Genomic DNA, 22544 nt, shown 5'->3' with positions numbered 1-22544 from the left:
TAATGTATATTTCCTCAAAAGTACCTTAAGCCAATATGGCAAAAGGTTTATAATTGACAAAGTTGGTTTATGGGTTGTGCTGCTGGCCATTTTATTATTCATTGTTCTTTCTATTAATTTTAAAGAAATATTAAAAGATTGGCGGGTTGCTCTGTGTCTGAACACAGAGTTTGCTGCTTGCAGGGATTCATTAAGGGCAAGGAGACCAAGGGCTAGGAGTCCCCAGCACGAAGGTACCTCCAGATATGAAAATGTGGGATTTTCTCTTTAGCAACTTTCAGCTTCTCCTCTGGCCTAGGAGCAGCTACCAGGTTGCAGAGAAGCTGCAGATGAGAAGGAAAGAGAAGGGGCTCCAACGCTCTCTAGCATGACAGCTGCTCTCTCTGAATCTGGCATCTCTGGGGAGCCATGGGACCAGTGGGGATCTTCCTAAGCTCATCTCATCACACCCACTCCACGCGGCAGTGACTTTGACTTTGCTCCACCAGGTCCACCCTCCCATCTGCTTTCCATCTCCTAGGCAATTTCTGAAATCACTCATGCCCAGACACCCTCTAGTTCAATTTGCCCCTGCCCGTTCATTCCCTTTCTGCCACTTCACTATCATGTCACTGGGGTCTCAGGAGAGAGGAAAGACAATGTGTATGCTTAATCTGACACCCTTAACCTGAACAGATAATGGATCTGAGTGAAGAGAGAAGCCAAAAAGGGAAGGGGGTTGCTTTAGGGACTGAATGTTTGTGTTCCCTGCAAATTCATATGTAGAAACCCTAATCTCCAATGCGATGGTCTTTGGCAGTGGGGTGTCTGGGAGGTACTTAGGTCATGAGGGATGGGATTAGTGCCCTGATGAGAAGAAATAAGAGGAATGTTGCTTCCCTCCTCTGCTCTCCAGCATGTGAGGTTACAGGAAAAAGAGACATCTGCAAACCAGGAAGTGGCCCTCACCAGACACCCAATTTGCCTTGATCTCTGACTTCCGGCCTCCAGAACTGAGAGAAACGAACATATACTGTTCAAGCCCCTCAGTCTATGGTATTTCATTATAGCAGCCCAAGCTAATAAGGCAGGGGTAGCAGAATATTCCATTTACATCTCCTGGTCAAGTGGACCATGGCTTCATGTTTTAGCATGCATAACCTAGCAGATATATGATTCCATAACACGAAACCTAAATGAAAAAGAGGAGTGATAAATTTTCTTTGGAAATGTGTGTAAGTAATTTCCCTTGGACAATCCCTGCCCTGAATCCATTAAGCACCAGTGTTTTTGATCATGTGTTCCTTCAACAGATATCCTGCTCAGAAGCAAGGAAGTCTTCTGTCCCAGTGAGTTAACTTTCCTGTCAACAAAATAGCTCTTCCTGAATCATTATGTATCCCAGATGGAGACCTAATGATTGCTGAATATTTTATACTTAAATTATTTTTAAATGTCAAAGGCATATGTTAGCAGCAAAAATAAGCCTCTAATCCCAGCACTTTAGGAGGCTGAGGCAGGAGGATCATGTGAGGCCAGGAGTTCAAGACCACCAACCTAGGCAACAAAGTGAAACCCTGTCTCTATAAAAAAAATTTTTTAAATAAAAATTAGCCAGGAGTGGTGGCATGCACCTGTAGTCCTAGCTACTCAGGAGGCTGAAGTGGGAGGAATGTCTGAGCCCAGGAGTTCAGGGTTGCAGTGAGCTATGATTAAACCACTGCACTCCAGCCTGGGTGACAGAGAAAGACCCTGTCTCTAAAAAAAATAATAATAATAATACCAAATCGAGTGTTTCTAATTATAAAAATCATAATAGAAATTATTCAAATAAATTCTAAAATAATTCAATAGACCTTTTCAAAATAAACTCATTTACCCTTGAGTTTCTAATCTAACCCATAAACATACTGGCTAGAAAAGAAACATTTAAGAAGAAAAATATAAAAGGATCTTAGGTAGTAAAATGATCATAGGCAGTAGCTTAGGTATGATAAGTAATTTAGGAATATTTTTTGAATATTAAAAAAAAATATTTTCCTTGATAGCCGGGGAAGAATTTACCACTAACTGCTCTGAGTATAGAAAGCAAATTCTCTGGGTCCCCTATGAACTTCAGAGAACTTACACTATTTACATTCTGACGCCAGACTGGAAAACTTGAGTTCATCTAACACCAACTGTCACATAGCTCACTGAGACAACATTTTGATTTTTAGCAGGTTTGGCATCCACAATATGAAATGGCTGGTTTTTAATGATGTCCTTCTCCCCACCTACCTCTCCCATCTACACAAATAAGCAGTTAATTATCATAGAAAGAGCCACTGAGAGCATGTGTGCATGCATGTGTGTGTGTTCAGGACACAGAACCTAATGAGCAAAACCTTTCTAACGTTGCAACAGTTCGATCATCTGGAAAAAAACAAAAGAGGTAATTTACATTTTTTGTTTAAATAATGCAAACCTTCTCATCATAAGATGACAAATGGTTTATGAATATTGTCTCTGACAAACAGTACAAAATCACTCCCTGTTTGAGAATAAAAATATTTAATACAGGCTGCACACAGGTCAATAGCCTTTCCAGCATCCGTAAATAGTGAGCACCGCTAATTTCCACACCACAGCTCATATCTCTCCCAACAGCAACTGGGTACCAGCCATGTGCTGATTATGTGGATTTTGCTGCTAGCTCTCTCCACAGATTGCAAAGCACCACGTTGCCAGAGACAGATTTGATTTCACATTTTTTATGCTCAGCCTGATTTCCCATTCATTCTTTGCTGAGACACCTTCATTTTAATCTTGAGGATTCTTACCATCTTTCGGCATATGTCTATACATCACCACAGCCTCTCAAATATCACAGGGCCTCTGCTCAAGGGCATGCTTTTGAAGAATTAACATGCTTGATCTCTCCACATTTTCCAGTCCAGGTACCTTGCGTCCTAATGCCAGGGAACGTATGCCACATCCAGGCTGACGTGAGGTGTGCTTTTAGGTACATTCGTGTCCTCCGATAACTCCTACCTCAAGGAGAATTCTATCCCAAGACTGTCGTCATTCATCATACCAGCAATGGAAGTAGAGCTGACACTCTCTTGTTGTCTCTTTTCCCCACTCTCATCATTCCACATCCTTCCATACCATTCCCCACAGGCAAGACCAAGGACTTGAACTGAAAGGATTAGGGGAAAGACAAATTGTTATTTTGGGGGGTGCCTAAAATCCAGATGGAATGGTACTTCAGCGTTGGAGCTGGTAAAAAGCTAGATCCCAAATCCTTGTGTATTAGTCAGGGTTCTCCAGAGAAACAGAAACAACAGGATGGGCACAGGCATGGATACAGATATTTGTTGTAAAGATCAGCCCCCACAATCACGGCAGCTGAGAAGCCCCAAGATCTGCAGTCAGCAAGCTGTAGACCCAGGAGAGCCGATGGTCTAACTTCTAGTCTGAAAGCCAGCATTCTCAAGACCCAAGAAGAGCAAACGTTTCAGTTCCAGTTCAAAGGCAAGAAAAGATTAATGCCCCGGCTCAAGCAGGCAGGAGCTGTTTCCTCTTACTCCAGAGAAGATCAGCCTTTTTGTTCTATTCAGGCCTTCATCGGACTGATTGAAGCCCACGCACATTAGGGAGGACACTCTGCTTTACCCAGTCTACCAATTCAAATGTTAATCTCATCCAAAAACACCCTCACAGACACACCCAGAATAATACTAGACCAAATATCTAGGCACTCCGTGACCCAGACAAGTTGACACATAAAAATAACCATCACGTCTTGATTTACAAGCTAGGCTATAAATTAGAATCACTTGAAAGCATTTGAATACCTGGATGTCAAATTTGTACTCCAGACCAATTATACCAAAATCTCTAGAATAAACCAGACACAAATATTTTAAAGAATATCCATGCAATTATAACATAAGTGCAGGGTGAGAACCATTGCCTAAGGAATCACCCTAACTAGAATTACCCTTTTTACATAACGTATCATTTGCATCTGAACAAGACCCGAACCATGTGCAGAAACAGGCTCTGCATGGAGTTTCTGTTTTAGCTATAAATTGTAGGTGGCAGCAGAGATATGCAGCTCACAGAAGAAGGAACGGTTGAAAGATGGAGTTCCCAACGCAGAAGTGCATGTTGTTGGCAACAGTAGTGGTTGCAATAGAGTCAAGTTAATGTATTTACATCTTGGTCGTGACATTTGCATGGCTGTCGTTTTCCTAGATAGGCTAATTCTTGAACATTGTTCTTGAAGCTTAGTCTTCATCTGTTTCTCCAGCTTTCCCAATGATTAGGAGAACTAACTAATATCCTCAAATCATACCCTTTTTCTGTTTGCAACCCAGGGCCCTGATCGATCCATCTCTATAATTCCCAAGCTGGGATAAATGTCTCTCCTCTGTTCTAATATGTCTTCCTTCCCCTGTTTCTAAAGTATCAATCACCTACTGCATTCCACTAACAGGCTATATCTACAAATCTATTTTTCCCACTAACTTATAAACTGCTTCAGGGAAAGGATCATGTCTCATTCATTTTGGAGCTCCTACTGCCTAACCCCGTGCCTGGTATACACAATGAGCACTTATCAAGTATTTTCTAACTAAAACTGAATATTTCTCTCTCATGCTCCAATCACAGTCATCTCTTTACTGATACACTATAAACTCCTTGAGGATTAAGCCAATTTCCATTTCATCATTGCATTCCCACCACATCTCCCATGATGACACAGAATTAAAGACAATCATTATTTCAGTGATAATGCAATTGAAGCACAATTTTCAAGTTCCATCACAGACAAGGCAATGATAAAATAAGAAGGTAAAATTCTCATATGGCAAAGTTTTTCAGAATAAGTAACTGTAATGTTTCAGTTTTGTACAGACTAAATTTGCTTAAAATTTCATGAATAATTAACTAGATCAATAAATCGATGTGTAAAGTTCACTAACCTGAAGAGAGAAAAGCTGAGTTTGAGTCCTACCAATGCCACCTGTATGCTATTTAACCTTGAGCAAACCATCTAAAATGGTTAGCCCCTTTCCTCAATTAAGGGAAATTCCATTAGTTCCAGAAAACAGCCCATTTCTTTCACACCTCAGGATCTTTGATGCACGTCATGCCTCCATCTTCCTCTCTGTCATGTTTATCACACCCTCTCTAGTCTTTCTTTAGAGCATCAGTCATGAAATTGTTTTATTTATCTATTTGTTCTCTTATTTTTCTCTCCAGCTTAAAGGAGGGCAAGAATGTTCTCTATATTGATGTTCTTATGTTTGTGGTGCCTAAAATAGTCCCTGGCATATAGTAGGCATTTTCAATAAACATTCATTGAAAGAATGTATGGAAATTATGCAACTGATTTAGGTAGACACGCTCGGCCACTACAAGAAACCAACAGACATATGGATTGGAGGAAACCAGCACGTTGATGACACATCCCTCTATCTACGGTTTATCTCTCTCCTGTGTTTTCTGATACCCCCACCACCAGTCTCTCCTACCTCATCACAGCTGTCATCAGCCCAGGAAAATCTTTAACTCAATTTAAGTGCCAAGGTGTCTGGCCACGATAGACCTGAGAGATAAATAAATGTGAGCCCTATGACTGCCCCAACTTATAGTCTTGAGAGGGATTCCAAGCAGTGAATCAGGGACAAGGAGCCCAGACAGAGCTTGGCAAACTCCACAAGTTGAGGAATTGGATTTGAGAGACTGGAGAGGCAGCCAGAGTTCATAGGACATGGACAGAGAATAGCAGAGTGGAGAAAGCTTCATGGGGAGAAAACTCTATATAGCCGCAAAGGGTCCCTTTATAGAATTCAGCAGAGTTCTAACCAACAAATAGCACATAGCATGCTTGAGAAAAAGCTACCTGAGGCCAGGAAAGATCCACTCAAAAAGAGTAGAGGAAACATATCTGACACTCACACAGGGCCAGTAATAGCTTGTTCCCACAAGCCAGACTAGAAAACATAATCCACAGGGAATCCACTATTGTACTCAGAAGCCTCTTGCTGTGGTCATGAGAAGTAATTAGCTTCAGACTAAACTCTTCTATAATCCTGCACAACAAATTTTAAAAGCAAGACCTGAAAGGATCAAAATGTGCAAGAAACTCAACTGTGTCCAAGAATAAACATCAAGATTATTTATAGAAATCTGAAAATATCGAGCATACACAAAGTAAAATTCGTAATGTCTGGCATCCAATCAAAAGACTATCAGGCATTCCAAAAAGCAAGAAAATATCATCCATAACAAGAAGAAAAATTTTTAAAGATGAAATTGACCCAAAACTGACACTTGCTAAAATTTATAGACAAAGACACTTGTTAAAATTTATAGACAAAGACAGTATTCCATATGTTAAAAAGTTAAGTACAGACATATGGAAAAAAAGAATTAAATTGAACTTGTAGAGTTGTAAGCTGTAATGCCTGGAATGAAAAATACACTGGATGTGGAAAATGGCAGATAAGATATTAAAGAAGAAAAGATTAGTGAATTTAAAGACATGGCAATAAAATGTATCCAGAACTAAATATAGAAAAGAACATATAAACATCAACACAACATCAGTGAGTCACAGGACAACTTCAAAAAGTCTAATATATGTGTTATTGGAGAACTGAAGAAGAAATAAAAAGAAGAGTACAGAAAAAAATCATCTGAAGAAATAATTTTTCCAAATTTGATGGAATCTATAAACTCACTGGTCCAATATGCTCAACAAAACCCAAGCACAAGAAATATGAAGAAAACTACATTCCAAAGCATATTGTAATCAAATGGCTCAAAACTAGTACAAAAAGGTGATCTTTAAATCAACCAGTGGAAATATACATGTTACATACAGAGATGCTAAAGATAAGAATGAAAGCATATTTCTCATCAGAAACAAGGCCAGTGAACAGAAAGTAAAGTAACATCTTTAACATCGTCAAAGAAAGAAAACAGTCAACCTAAAAGTCTATAACCAACAAAAATATCTTTGAAATACATAAGAGCTACAAGATTTCATCAACAGGAAATCTGTACTACAATAAATGTTAAAGGCAATGTTTTTGGCAGAAGGAAAATGATATGGATCCACACAGAGAGATGAAGAATACTTTAAATGGTAACTATATGGGTATGAATATAAAATTTTTTCTTATTATTTAACTGTCATTGTAAAATAACTGATTAAACAAAAATAATAATAATGTATCAGGAGGTTAAAATATGCATATATGTAAAATAAATGATACCAATAGCATAAAGGCTTGGGAGTGAGAAATGGAAGTGTACTATTGTAAGGTTCTTCTACTATAAACAAAATAGTGTTAGGACTGGAAGGAAGATAACTGTGAATAAAATAAATAAATATATACACTAAAAACTCAAATGCAATCACTAAAATAACAAAACAAAGAGGTATGGCTAATAAGCCAACAATGAAAATAAAATGAAATCATGAAAAAACATTCAAATAATACAAAAAAAAATAGAAAAAGAGGGAGAAAATAACAAATAACAGATAAGACACCTAGAAAGATGATAGATTTAAACCTAACTAAATCAATAATCACAAAAAATGTAAATGTTCTAAAGACCCCAACTGAATAGCAAATGTTGTCAGATTGAATGAAAAACTAAGAACAAACTCTATGCTGCCTGGCTATAAAAAAAATAAACTTTTAATATAAAAACACAAATAGGTTAAACATAAAAAAAAATGGAGACTGACATCAGCAGGAATGGTAGACTTAGGACCTCCAAATATCTTCCCTTTCATAAAAGCAATGAGATCACTATAAAAATTTGTCAAAACCAACTTTTTTAAAATTCTGGAAGTTAACCAAAGCTTATAACAATCCAGAAATTATTTATTTAATAAAATGGCAGAATCTCTGCAAAAACAATGAGTTTTATGGTCTTTTAACTTGCCCTATTTCCATTTCCTTTTTACCAGATCTGTAGTAGCCTCGAAAACCAACAGTGCTATCTAGAGTCACAGTGAAACTGCAGCCTAGCAGCCACTGGAGGGCACAGTTGAAGGTTATAGCTCCTCCAAACCTCCACTCCCAAAATGGGACATTATTCGAGCTGTTTGGCAGGCCCTGGAAAATCCCACTTACAAGGCTTGTTTTTATTGAGTTAACTGAGAAAGCAGTAAAAAACAGTTATTTTACCTTGGGCATTTGGCAAACAAACAAAAAATAAACAAGCAAAAATCAGAGGCGATTGCTTAACAAAACAGTTGTCTGAGGCAGTGATTAATAGTTTGGGCAAATAAGAAAGCAACCAAAAAATTAAAAAGTTGGCCAATGAGATGTGTATATGTGGGCTTTGAAAAACTTTGACATATTTCTGCAAATCTAAAGGCCACACATGCATGTGAAGGGATATGCACATGCCCAGAAAAGACCTGAGAAAGTCCTCAGCTCTTATCTATGCCTGACCTTGAGGCTCTGCACAAGCAGGAAGCGAAGGCTAAGGTGGAACTGTAAGCATCCTGCTTGAGTGATGAAGGAGTACCCCAACACTCACAGAGACCTCAGCAAAGGATGGGGACTTATTGGTTCCAGACATATAAGGAAATCTTTGTCCAATCATTAACTGACCACCAAGCTATTAATAACTGAGTAGAGACTGCAATAGCCACACATACAGACTTTACAGAATTAGTTCACAAAAGTCACTAAACAAACAAATGGCAATAACGACAAACCCTGGGGAGGGAAGTTATCACCTTATATTAGTTAAAATATCCAGCTTATAACAACAATAACAAAAAAAATGACATGTAAAGAAATGAAAAAGCATGGTCAATATGCAGAAAAAAAAATCACCCAATAGAAACTGTCCCTGAAAAAAGTTCAGACATTGGACTTACTAGACAAAGACTTTAAATCAGCTAATTTAAATATGCTCAAAGGCCAAGTCTAAAGAACCGAAGGGAAGGATGAGAACAATATTTCACTAAGTGGAGAACAGTAATAAAGAGATAAAAATATTTTTTAAAACCAAGTAGAATTTCTGGAATTAAAAAGTAAAATAAGTGAAAAGAAAAATTCACTGGAGTGTAGTCTTCAATAGGATGATGTGACACAGTGTGCCCTGGGAGGTCAGATCATACAAGGTGACATAGTTCCCACCTGTTTCTCTTGGGTCACTTCCTTTTGGAATCCAGAGGAAGCTGAAACAACCACATGGAGAATCAATGTCAGGGTCTTCTGGCCAACAGCCTAGTGGAGATCGTAGCTGACAGCAGCATCAACCACCAGTCACGGGAGTAAATGTACCTTCAGATAATCCTAGTTCTCAGCCATCAAATCTTCCCAACTGAAGTTGCAGATATTGTACAATATTGAGACAACCTAGTCCCATCAGCACTTTCCAAAGTCAAAACCTACATAATATATACACATAATAAAATGTGTTTTGTGTGTCTGAGTTTTCAGGTAATTTTTTACACAGCAATAGTTAACTGGACTAGGAGGCCAGGTAATCATTTTCTTCATTGATTTTCATCCATAGGAGTCTATCATTATTCTCAAACTTACTGTTAAGATATTTTCATGGAGGGGAGAACTCAAAACAACAAGCTCTATAGCTCTATAGCATGTTTCTAAAGAGGCCAGACCCACAAAACCCACAACAGAGTGTGTTGTGAGTTCAGTATATTGATGTTACAGGAATGAACCAACATGGAAGCCAAACTGAATGTTTTCAATTCGAAATTCAAAACTCAATTCAAACTCTTTTAGGAACCCCTAAAGAGAATTCATTTGTGAAGCTAATGTTTGTTGACTCACAAGAACATTTTTTAATCAGCGCCATCATTTTATTAATTCCCATAAAATTGGAAATGGAGAAAGCAGGTTTAAAAAACATCAATATCCTTAGTTTCTTTGAAGTATAACATTTTATAGTAAATTTAACTTTATTTGCTCTAAAATATTTTCTCTTTTATATTTCATTCTAACCTCAAAAATAATAATACATTTACCAGCACAGGCACGGCTTAGCTGAAAATACGTAAATGTCACTTAGGTTTTCCTGCTCAGTAAGAAAAGCACATATTCAGAAAGTAATGATTCTCCAGCACAGCTCAGTATAAATTTATTGACTAAGATTTATTGACTACTAAGAAGACAACAGCAGGATGGCTCCATTTTCTCTGGCTGTGTTCACTTCTCCATAGATATCTTCAGAATCATTTTTCTGATAGAAATGAGAAGTGAAAGGGAGGTTCACTGAAATGAATGGAACGGCACAGCCACTGGACAAATTCTAAGGCATGTCTCCTATCTGGATGTAATCCACCCAGGACAAATGATGCAGCCTTTTACAAGAAACTGGCTCATTCAGTTAAATAAACCTTTGAGCTAATGGTTTCCTTAAGTCTCCTCATTGTTTCCCTGCATTAATGGAACCGACTGCCTATTTTGGTATCACACAAATCCATTCTCTCCATACCTATCATGCCAGAAGATAAAATGATTTCCTGTTAATCTATACAGCCTTCCCAGGCAAACAGAAAGAAGAGCATCATAGTTCTTGAAAATCTCCATGCCAAAAAGCATACGTGAATTTTTCAATATCATTATTTTTCCTGGCAATAAAATAACAATGTGCTGGAAAGAGAACTAGACAAGGGAGTTGAGATCTGGTTCGAGTCATGTCATTGCCAGAAACTCGATCTATGACCTAAGAAAAGGCCTCCTCTTCCTCACTGTTGTTCCAAATTTATGATTTTGAAATACTTAACTGTGCCACTTTAGTTAAATAAATGCACTATTGCTTATGATTCATACCTTTAACAAATATCAGACATACCAAGTTAAATTTGAAATTTTGTGTTGAAAAAAAAAACTGAGTCATAACATTTTAATTCCTGACCCAAGTAAGAGAACATCTGGGTTAAACAAATGTACTTGCAGACGTTTCAGCTCCCAAAGAAGCTGCTTACATTTGGTAAATCACAGGAGAGCTAATGAAAAACCCAGAGCCAGTCTTAGCTTGATTGCTATGACGACTGGCTCCCCTGGCATTTTAGTTGCAGAGATTCTTCATTGCTTTGGCTTCCATTTCTTACCCTTTATGACTTGGTTTGAGAGAACAGAAGAGAAAATAAACTAATATTTACCAAATGAATAACATTCTTGAGCAACTAATCTGTTTCTGGAGAGAAAAAAAGTAAAACAACTTATTTCAGGTTTTCGAGATACCTCTGCGGGACAGAGATCATTTTCCTAAAGTCATCCAGGCCATAAGTAGTAACTCTGGGATCTGAACCTGGGTCTTCCCTGAGGCCACAGAGTCCGTGTCCACTCTGCAGTGCAAAATGACATTGAATAAAACATCGGAACAAACGCTGACCTCAATATGGTTTCCTTTCTTCAAACTATCTTACCAAGAAGTTTAGTTCTGGAGCTAAATTTCATATTCTTGACATGATTGATTGATCAGATTGATAAAATATACTGATTCCCATCAAAATAATAATTGCTAGAGGAGAACATAGTAAGCAGCTAATTATGACCATTTTCATTTTATCTATCTGTGCATTTTATCAGGCCTTTTCCAATGTACATTTCAACAAGCGTACATGTTGGAATATTGAAAATGGTGTGAACAAAGTCTCTTTACTGAATGATGAGGGCACACAGGTGTTTCTGAACTGGACAAATTTATGCTCTAGGAGGTACTAATAGAAATATATTAATAAATCATTGCTCTACAACTGTTTCCAATTAAATTCCTATAATAGAAGAACATAGAAAGCCACATAGGGACATACAAAAGAGGCAAAGAAGGTTTCAACTACATGATGACAGAGGTCATCAGAGGATTAGAATGGATGTTGTCAAGTTCCTCATGAAGAAAGGAATGCTGAAGAAATGTTCTTCAGGCTCCCAGTAGGAAAAAATAATGACCCTCTCAAATTGGGTATTTCTAATATAATTTCAGGATGACTTAGAAAGCAAGGGAAGATGTAGGAACTCACAAAGGATGGTACAGTGCCCCAGGGCTAATTAGGCAGGATATGGTCACCCCTAAAAGTAGTTCTTGGGCATGCAGACAGAAGGTGCCACCAAACAGAAGTTGTGCCCACAGTCCAGGGACGCAGCCCACTACTGGTGACTGCCCTTGGAGGGAGGCATGAAAATAATCCACTCTGCCTCACTCTCCTCTCTCCTCCCTCCAGTCTCCCACTGCTGCTCCCCATTAGCTAGACCCAACCCAAAGCCAAAGGAACCAGTTGATGTGGTTTGAACAATCCAGCCTCCTACGATAGAAAGGAGGTAGCAAATGAATCTGGATGGGCAAATGGAAAGTATTCAGACAGAAAAGTAGGAACATAGTTTATAAACATCCTGTATAATGAGAAAGCAGGATGGAGTCTTAGGTAGCAGAGCTTGGGCCTGAACTCTAGCTCTCTAGCTTTACAATCATGTAGTCATTTGTTGAAATAAAAAAAAAAAAGCAAGGGTCAAGTATATAGCACTTTTGATTGTATGCTCAAGCTGATAGTCCTATCCGCACCGCTCATGGAAAAGACCTCATCTTTTCGAGGAAACAATGTAGGGGAAATAATGACCCACTTCTATTTGGAGAAAGAACAATAATGTATTTTAAAGCCCTTTGTAGAATGGAAAAGAGAACAATTCATCAGAAAGCTATGTTCCCTCCATCTCTATTCACATATATAGAAAGTCTGCCAACCAAATTACCAGAGCTGAAAAGAATTTGTACAATCATTGCATTTTTTAAAGCTAAAAATACCCTTTCCCCAGAAACTAAAAATAATAATTGAGTAAAAACTTAAAGCAGGGAATCAGACTTCAGAGATCACAAGAGCTGCAATCAGCGTTTAAGTGATGTCAGATTTAAAGTTTTTATTGTTTCATAGAATTAACTAGAACCAATTGGCACTTGCATTTCTCTCTCACACTCTCTTTAAGCCTGCTCTGACAGGTCTCCCTTCCATGCCCTGATATAGAAAGAACCCATAATTTTTTCTAGGCATTTAGGTATTAATAAATATCCTATCATCAGGTATTAAAATTTTAATTTGTCATCCCATCTCTTGCTTGTCCCCTTCCCCAGGCCTCAGAGATAATCTAACTTCAAAAACCTTGAGTAGGAATTTTCTTTTCTCCTTCCTCTATGACCTCTTTCACTCAGAAGGTACCCGTGGCTCTTCTAGAGTTGGGGCTGGAGGAGTCACAAAAGGACAGGGGAGAGAGGGTCTTTTGTGGGTTGCTGTGGTAACAAGGTGTCAATGTGGAAAATGCTCCCAGGTGGCTCTTCTGCCATGTGGCTCAGGCTGGCTGTGGGGCTATGGCTCACTCCTTAGCCCCCTGTTAGCAAGTGGGGCCAACAGAGCTTCCAGCACTTCTCTTTAGAATGTTTTATTCTCAGGTAAATATGCAAGACCAAAAAAAGTCCCATTTGGTCGGATAAGGAGCTCTCAAATTTCTTTCTTATATGTGGTATACCATTTTTCTATGAAACTGGCACTGTAAATATTATATATAGTCATGCCCTGAATAATGACATTTTGGTCACTGATGGACTACATACATAATGATGGCCCTGTAAGATTATACTACTATATTTTTACTGTACTATTCTATGTTTAGATATGTTTAAAATCACAAATACTTACCGCTGTATTACAATTGCCTACAGTGTTCAGTACAGTAACCTGCTGTGCAGATGTGTAAGTAGTACACTATACTATCGAAATTTCTGGAAGTACACTTTGGGATGTTCACACACTAATGCATTTCTCAGAATGTATTGCCTTCATTAAGAGACGCATGACTGTAGTCCCAAAGAATTGAAAAATATCCCAACCCACACAATAGGAGAGTTTCACACAGCATTTCTCTGACACGTCAGAACACATGACCAGATACATGTAGTACATGAACCCATCAAAGCAGAAAGCTGGACTTCTTGCTGTTTTCTTGAAGCGCTCTGCCTACCCCACCCTGCTCTGACTTCACAAACATCTCTTATCAGTATTTTCTTTTCCCATGTTCTGCCATATTTAGATGGATTTCTCCCTGAGACTTTTAAAAAGCATTTTCAAAAGGTCCCCAACCCAGATTCAGAAAATAAAAATCTTTCATGGACTCAGCCCTCTCAGGAAATATAAAACTCTGCAACACTCAGACACCAGTGTTTTCTGGCCTAAAACTGTCAGTCAGTCCATTTCTGTCTGCCTCAATGTCCAATTTTACTTTTATCCAATTGTAAGTCATTAATTATCAAAATAGAAGAAGCTGACAGTTTGTTAGAGGACATTTTTAAATTGCTAAAATAAGGAGCTTCAGGATAGAAGTATAAAACCTCAAAAAAAAAAAAAAACCAAAAAAAAACCCAAAAGATACTTATTAATGGCATTAAGATAGAGCTAGGTAAAGACAACCCTTGAGAGACAGGATTCCCACTGTTAGGGTTTTTGATTAAATCAGACGATAGCTCATGTGTCCAGCTAAGGTGTGCGCTATACTAGGGAAATACCTGTGGTTAAATCACAATACACCTTTGTAATAAAATAGGTACTAGAAACACATTGGAAAACTTACCTAACCACAAAACATCAGGCTACATTATATATAAAATAAAGATGAATGTACCAAACTGCTATGAAGGGAAGCATTGTGGCAGTACCAATTTAAAGTTGTGGCTCAACTGTGTGACTTTCAATAATCTATTTAACTTCTCTGAAGCTCTATTGTCATATTCTTCAATTTTCTCATCAATTTATCCAGTTGCTCCAACATCTTTCCCCATTGCAGTGCTTTGGCACCTTTGTCAAAATCAATTGACCATAACATGTAGGACTCTTTCTAGATTCTATTCTTATTCCAGCATCTACATTATGCCATTATCATAATGTCTTCATTACCATAGTTGTAAAGTCTTGAAATCAAGTAGCATAAAATCTCCAACTTTATTAACATGCAAGATTGTTTGACTGTGTTAGGTCTTTTTCATTTCCTTATAAATTTTAGGACCAGGTTGTCAATTTCTGCCCCCAAGATGTTCTATTTTGATTAGACTTGTGTTGCATCCAGAGATCAATTTAGGGAGAATCGATACCATAACAATATTGAGATTCTCAATACATGAATAGCAATATTTTATCATTTCGATAAAGTAATCTTGCCCATCTTTTATTAAATTTATCCTTAAGAATTTTAAGCTTTTGTGCCACTGCAAATGATTTTTAAGATTTTATTAAATTTGCAGCCTTGCTCCTCATGTTTGCACACCATGTCCACACATGTCCCCATCTGCAATGCCCTCCTCCCACCTCCACATCTCCAAATTCACCCATTCTCCACCCATTCTCTGCCCCCTCCTTTATGAGAGCCACTGTCCTCCCAAGAGGAAGTAATTGCTCCCATCTCGAAAATTCCACAGCCCCACACTTCCCTATAACACCTCTCACTACCTATCTTTATGATGTGCATGTGGTCCTGCCTCTACTAGAAATAAATTCTTTGAGGGCAAAATCTCTGCCCAATTTATCTGTCAGTGTCTCTGAGAATCTAGGACAGAGTGGAAATATACCAAATGTTAAGTGAAAGCAAATTTTTCATCTCCTTACCTACAGTGTGTGTACATATCTGTCCTACATTTAGGCGTGATTCTCCACCCCTGTGTTCTATCAAGTCAACAGCTTTTATTTTGCTGTAAGCTTTACAGTCTCGGTATGGGACATTCTAACATTGACAGCAAAAATATAACTGCTCTTTCTAGACTCTATAAATCCCTTCTCTTCAAGATGCTAAATCTCCTTTTGTCTAGACTATAGAGCCTACATCAAAGACATTCAACTAAATGGCTGGTTGTTGTAGCAACAACATATTTGCTAAACTACTTTTTGCATAATTTTTAATAGATGCCAATGTTTACTTGTGATATCTATATATAGCCAGGTCCATATTTTATGACGGTCAGAAGCACCTGCCTTTTGATTTATTACCTTAATGTGCTAGATAATCAAATTGGCTGGAGTTAACGGTGCTTCAAAGTACTGTGCAGTCTTGAAACTCAGGAAGGGAGTAGATGGCTGGTAATGCAAACCGTGCTCCAGGAAATTGCTGGGTAGTGCATGGCATCTGTCTGCCAAGTGTGTGGGGGCCGTAATGCGTGATGGGGATGGAAATGAATTCTCAAATCTCAGTGTACCAGCCTAAGAGATGGGTGCTGGGATGATACGCCTTCTTTTAAATGTGATTACTTTGAGAACACAACTAAGGAAAACTCAAAGTAATTCTATTTCGAAATGGAGTCTCAGCCAGGGAACTTGATTTGGTATCGAGAGCCATTACCCAGAGACCGGCTCCCAGATGCTCCTTCTCTGTTCACCAGGCTATTATGTTTTAAGTGACTGGCTCAGTATATGTCAGTGTCTGTGTTGCCTGCCCCAGACGCCTATGGTCTGGAAGGGTGACCACAGCTTGCAAACGTCTGTAATCTACAGCCAGGCAGATTCTGGGCTAGGGTGTCCCAATCTGTATAAATAGTGGCAGTGATAGTCACAGGACATCTGATTTCGGTTATCAGCTTTGTCACTAGACAGCTATCTCATCATGCAAACACTTAAAATCTGTGTTAAACCGGTTTCCATTCTAGAAGGATTCTCACACTAGAAATATCTCCTAGACAGAGGTATAGAGGTATTTATGTATATACTATGCTAGCCAGATGTATTTGATCAGAGATGTTTTTTCATTAAATCTTGCCTGGTATACAGGTTTGGGAAACACGAACCTATCCAGGCCAGTTGCCAAACTATAGGCCTGAGTTATCAGCTACATGTGTCATAATATTAATACTCATAAAGCAAGTCTGAATGATGAAGGGCTCAGGAATCACGACTCCAAGTGCCTAGTTACTCATTGTTTGGTTTGTAGAGCAAAGTGAGAATTCTGGAGTGTCAACCTTTCCAGATATGTTGGAAACTAGGGTTACTACCATGAATGAGAGCAAACAGAAGAAAGGACAAAAAGACTTTGCCAACGCCTATTGGAATGGAAGGTAGCATGGCCATTGATGTACAAGGCAATAAAAGAGAAGAAAGGCCCTGTCAGGATTTAGACAAGCAAAAATTTCTCCATCCTCCTCAAGCAAGCTCCATACGGGACAAAGACCAAGGCTATATTTCTCTGGGGACACCGAATGACATAGTGGATGAAACAAGGGCATTAGGTTCAGACAGAGCTGGGCTAAAGCTGAGCTCTTCCTCTTGTTATGGCTGCATGACGAAGGTATGTAAGTAAAGGCAACCCTCAAGGCAAAAGAATCACCTAGACCAAGACCTAAAGGATTTGATAAATGTTAGCCAAGAGAAGAAAGAGGGGAAGTTTTATGCAAAAGGAACGATACAGTTGCAGACATGAAAACAAGAGAGGGCAGAGCATGTTTGAGACACTGAGTGGCTTAGCAGGGCAGGAGTGCTGCTCTGAAGAAGGACAGTGGGAACAAAGAGAGCTGGGGAGGGAACAGGATCTAAGAAGACTGAGCTTCTTCCAAAGGGCAATGGGCTCCCCCAAAGGGAAATGATTATCACCAGGATGTGATAAGAGAAAGGAGCTTCTCCATGTGGATCATTAGAGCTGAGGAAAAAGAAAGCGAGAAGTGGAAAGCAACATGGAGATACCTTAAAGCGATACAAGTGAATCTACCATTTGATCCAGCAATCCCATTGCTGGGCATCTACCCAAATGATCCAATGACACTCTACAAAAAAGACACCTGCACTCGAATGTTTATAGCAGCACAATTTATAATTGCAAGGCTGTGGAAACAGCCCATCAATCCAAGAATGGATTAATAAAATGTGGTATATGTATGCCATGGAGTACTTACTATTCAGCTCTAAGAAACAATGGTGATATAGCACATCTTATATTTTCCTGGTTAGAGCTGGAACCCATATTACTAAGTGAAGTATCCCAAGAATGGAAAAACAAGCACCACATATACTCACCAGCAAACTGGTATTAACTGAGTAGCACCTAAGTGGACACATAGGTACTACAGTAATAGGGTATTGGGCAGGTGGGGGGGGGGCGGGTATATACATACATAACGAGTGAGATGCGCACCATCTGAGGGATGGTCATGCTGGAAACTCAGACTTGTGGGGGGCGAGGGGGAAGGGCATTTATTGAAACCTTAAAATCTGTACCCCCATAATATGCCGAAATAAAAAAAAAATGGTGTCTAGCTTTCTGCCTTTCAGGCAACTGAGTGAATGAAAGCAAAAGCTGGAATGTAGATGAGGTGCTCGAGAGGCAAGGTTGTAAACGATGTCCAATATCACTGTCAGATTCCTCAGCAACAGCTGCCAGAGACAGTGGTAGCAGAAAGAATTACAGATAAACAAATCAGGCTTTATCAGCCTCATGCAAACATCAGCAGCTCATCAAGAACTTCCAATAAGAAAAGAAAGGCTCACTCGCGATGTGAGTGTTGTTCAAATTTTAAAATTTAGCTAATGGAATCAGGTTGGAATCCCTCTAAAAGACTCCAGTCCAGGCCCAGACATCTCAAAAATATTTGCAGCATTAAGGCATATTTTAGAAGCCAAATGTCTGCTTTGCCTTCTTAGCACAAGAGAGTCTACAAGCTTGAAAACCTTCAGCTCCTCCAGTTGGTGTTGCAATCCCCAAAGGGTGAGAGTCACTGGAGGGCAGGGAAGAAGTTAGGCACTGACTGTTTGGCTTAGGAATAGTACAATGAAAGATGCTAAGACCTTCAAAATATTAATAGAACGTTGTTGTGGTACTGGTGGTGACTACAGTTTCTCCAAGGAGTTGGTTTTTAACAAGAAATAGTTTCTTAAAGGCTTTATTTTTTAAAATGTGGCTATTTTAATAGTTTTAAGGTTAAAGGCTTAGAGACCCCTCCTTCTTCCTGTGCAGAAATCCCAGCTTATGTGTTTCCAGGACTGAGTATCTTTGAAAAGTTAGGAAGACTATAAAGCTAGCTCGCTTTCTACCACTTACTTTGCATGACTGTTTTGGGATCAGATTGCATAAGGCTAGATATACCGGGCCAGTCTTATGAAGAGTCCCCAAACAATTTCTGAAATGTGTGGCTTCTCTCTTGTCTTTTGCCTGTAATTCTACTGTCTGTTTTAGCTTTTGATGTCCTTGAAGTTCAGTTATATTTCTTACTTATCTCACTCAGGGACCTAAAGGTGTCACTAGATTTTTAAAAATGTGAGCTCTTTTATCACCAGCTCTTATCATCGAAGCCACAGTCACTCCTGCACTGGTTCTGCCTGCTTCCCCCTCGCCACAGCTGCCAGCCACACTGCCGCCAGCTACAGTCACATCAAATTACACCAACTAAACAGGATGAAGAGGAGTCAGTCCCGAGTCAGAACTTCAGCGAAGCTGCATGGCGGTATTTAGTGGGCACTTATTAGGCATCAAGTTACACTGAAGGAAACATTCATTATATAGCATGTTTAGCAAGTAATTGGAAAACAGACAGATAGATTTCATTGCATTCTGGAAGAATTAAATGTGACAGCCTAATTAAAATGCAATATTTAGTAACAGCAACTTTCATCCAGTGAGTGTAGAGGTTTCTTTCTGCTTCCCATATGCAAATTGTATCCACTGCATCTAATAATCAGACTCACAAATAAGAGATTCTAATTGTAGGATATGGGGACATGTAGCTATTTCTAATGCCTCAGCAGTAAACCTCAATGAAACAATCAACCCTTTAGTAATTCTTGTTCCCTGAAAAACATGAAGCTGGCAATAAATCCGCAAGCAAAGGCCAGATCTACATTAGGAAAATGAAGCAGAGAATTAAAGCAATTATCTAAATAATTTATCATGAGCCTGGGGTAGGTAGCTGAATTACTTAAATGAATATTTCAGGGGGAAAATGCATTTTTGGAAAAAGGCCTTTGAAGACTCTTGGCTCATTGCATATAGAGCAGGAAAATCGTTGCACCGAGGAAGTCCATGTATAAATAAATGGAAGGTACCCCTGCAGGAGCTTTGCTTTGAAAGTGAAAAACTGTTCAAAAAATGTTATTGTGGTTTAGAATTTTTGGTACTTGACTCATAAAAGAAAGGGGAAAAAAAACTGAGGAGGATAAGAGGACCAAACAATGTTTGTTCACTAGGGATTCAGTCCTATGCACCATTGTTCCCTGAGTTCCACAATGTGAAGCCTCAGAGAACCTTCTAGTAGTAATTCCCTCCCCTGCACTCATCTCTAGCTGAGCCAAGGTCAACACTTACCCCAACTGCTGGAGACAGAATTTTGAAAGTTTCCCAAGATGTAAGAATCCTCCCCTTCTTCCTTCAGTGCAAAACAAACCTCAGAAGGAAGGTTTTTATTGACCTAACCCTGGTCACTCTGCTCCTACATTTCTGTCCTTTAGGAGTATTGCTGTCATGCCCTCTGAACTGGCCAGAATGATACAGGGCAGGAAGGCAGGCTTTCTTTCCAGACAGATACAATTCAGTCTTGCAACTGAAAGTGTGGACTACGGACCAGTCGCATCAGCATCACCTGTGAGCGTGTTAGAGATTCAGAGCCTCGGGCTTCACCCAGACCTGCTGCAGCAGAACTACCCCAGCTCCCCAAGGGATTAGGTACCCAGTGAGCTCCATGACACCGTGGGTCTAGGAGAGCAAGGGGCGATATCTGAGCAAACTATCCAGGTAGGAGAAAAGAATGAATTCTGCAGGTTTGCAGAGGGCTGCAGAGCCCAGAGCCTAGAGGTTTAGGAACAAGCAAAAGCGATGCAAACAGACTGCGTTATGGGGTTATGATCCCAAGGTCCTGAGCTTACTGTTTGACGCTTCCAGCTGAGTGTCCGTACCTTGGGATCACAGGTGTTAATGAGGGTCACAAAGTGCCCAGAGACCTGGCTGTGAACCCATCACCTTAAGAAGAACACCTGCATGCCAGTTAATGGCTTCCCAAGGGACACATTCCTTTCCCCCAAAGGCAGGCGATTTAGATGGAGGACAGCAAGTCCCCATGGTATTCATTTGACACTGATGGCTGGGGAGGGGTGGGCGGGAGCAAGTTAAGGGTTAGATGAGAATGCCCCATTTTTAAAAATGTCCTCACCTGAGTGGAGCTTGATGAAACACACTGTTTCCACGGTACATATTGTGTTAGCTTTTATTTGAACGTGTTATTGCTGCCATTAACTTAATTATTTTATTGACTGATGTCACAGAGCTTGCATCCTGAGGCTTTTTTTAAGTAGAATGCTCGCTTCGGAATGAACGTACAGATTCCACATGTGGCTGCAACTCATTTCCTCTTGTTTTGTCCTCAGAAAAGATGGAAAGCAGCTGGCCGCCTCCTTGCACATATATTTAAAGAGCGCGACTGAGTCACACGAATGTCCTCATTTGCAAGGTGAAGGACTCCAGAGCCATCCTACTTTCTTAGGACTATGGTAATGGCCATCTATGGAGCTCGAGCTGGTATGAAGCATCATGCTGAGTGTTTTACGTGCATTGTCTCTTAAATCCATAAAAGCCTCAAGTTCCCACTGGGCTCTAGCAGCAGCTCCAAGTAGCCCACCCTTTCATTTCTCAATGCCTCAGTTTACTCACCATTAAAAAGGTGGTAACTACCTGCTTTGGCTGCACATAAGAGCTGTCTTCAGGATCAAATGAGAGCGCCCAGGTAGGAGCAGTCCATGATGTAAAGGATTATTTTTCCTGTGGAGCTTTTGTTTTCACCTGGAGCTTCTTCACACACTTTATAAAAATGGATGCGTGCGAACAAGATGCAGAGCTCTTACCTGTGCTGAGAAGCAGGAGGTCTGTCTGCTCTTCCTGCCTCTGCAGCCAGCGGACTGCACTAATGCACACCCCACTGAGCCGCTGCTGTCAGTAACTACTCCCCTCCTCTCTGCTCCCCTGCGCTGGTTTACACAGAGCCAGCCATGCCACTTCGGGTGACTCGGGCCCTGGCTTTCCCTCCTCCCTAAACGGATTACACTCTCTTGCCCATTATTAAGCTTGTCAAACTTTATATTTAATGCTAATCCTGTCCTTCGCACTATTAGGCACACATAACCAAATTGGAGCTGTCAGCAGGTTACCCCCAGAGCCTCACTGGGTCACATGGCCCAAATGCCATTAGGTACTTCCTTCACTCACCAACAGCAAGGGAGTTTAATTTATTTGAGCATTGAACGTTTGGGGAAGTCTGACTGCACTTTAACATACCTAATCAATACTTCAAATGCTCTAGGATGAAATTCCACATACCAGATCACCAGTCTGGTGGCTTAAAACTCAGATTCAATCTAATGTTTCTTAAATAGCACTTCTTTTCCAATGGACTCTATGCCAGGTGTTTTACCTATATAGAGATATTTAATCCTTACCTTAGCTTTGTGAGATAAATATTAATATCCCAATACTACAGTTAACAAAACAGGCTCAGTCAGAGTGGCTAAATGACTTGTTAAGAGCCCAAGAGCTACTTGGAAAAACTGAAGTTCAAATCTAGGACTCCCAATT

Source organism: Microcebus murinus, chromosome 25 (assembly GCF_040939455.1).
Source record: "Microcebus murinus isolate Inina chromosome 25, M.murinus_Inina_mat1.0, whole genome shotgun sequence".
NCBI lineage: Eukaryota > Metazoa > Chordata > Mammalia > Primates > Cheirogaleidae > Microcebus > Microcebus murinus.
The sequence above is the reverse complement of the archived record's forward strand: the minus strand, read 5'-3'. Positions refer to the sequence as shown.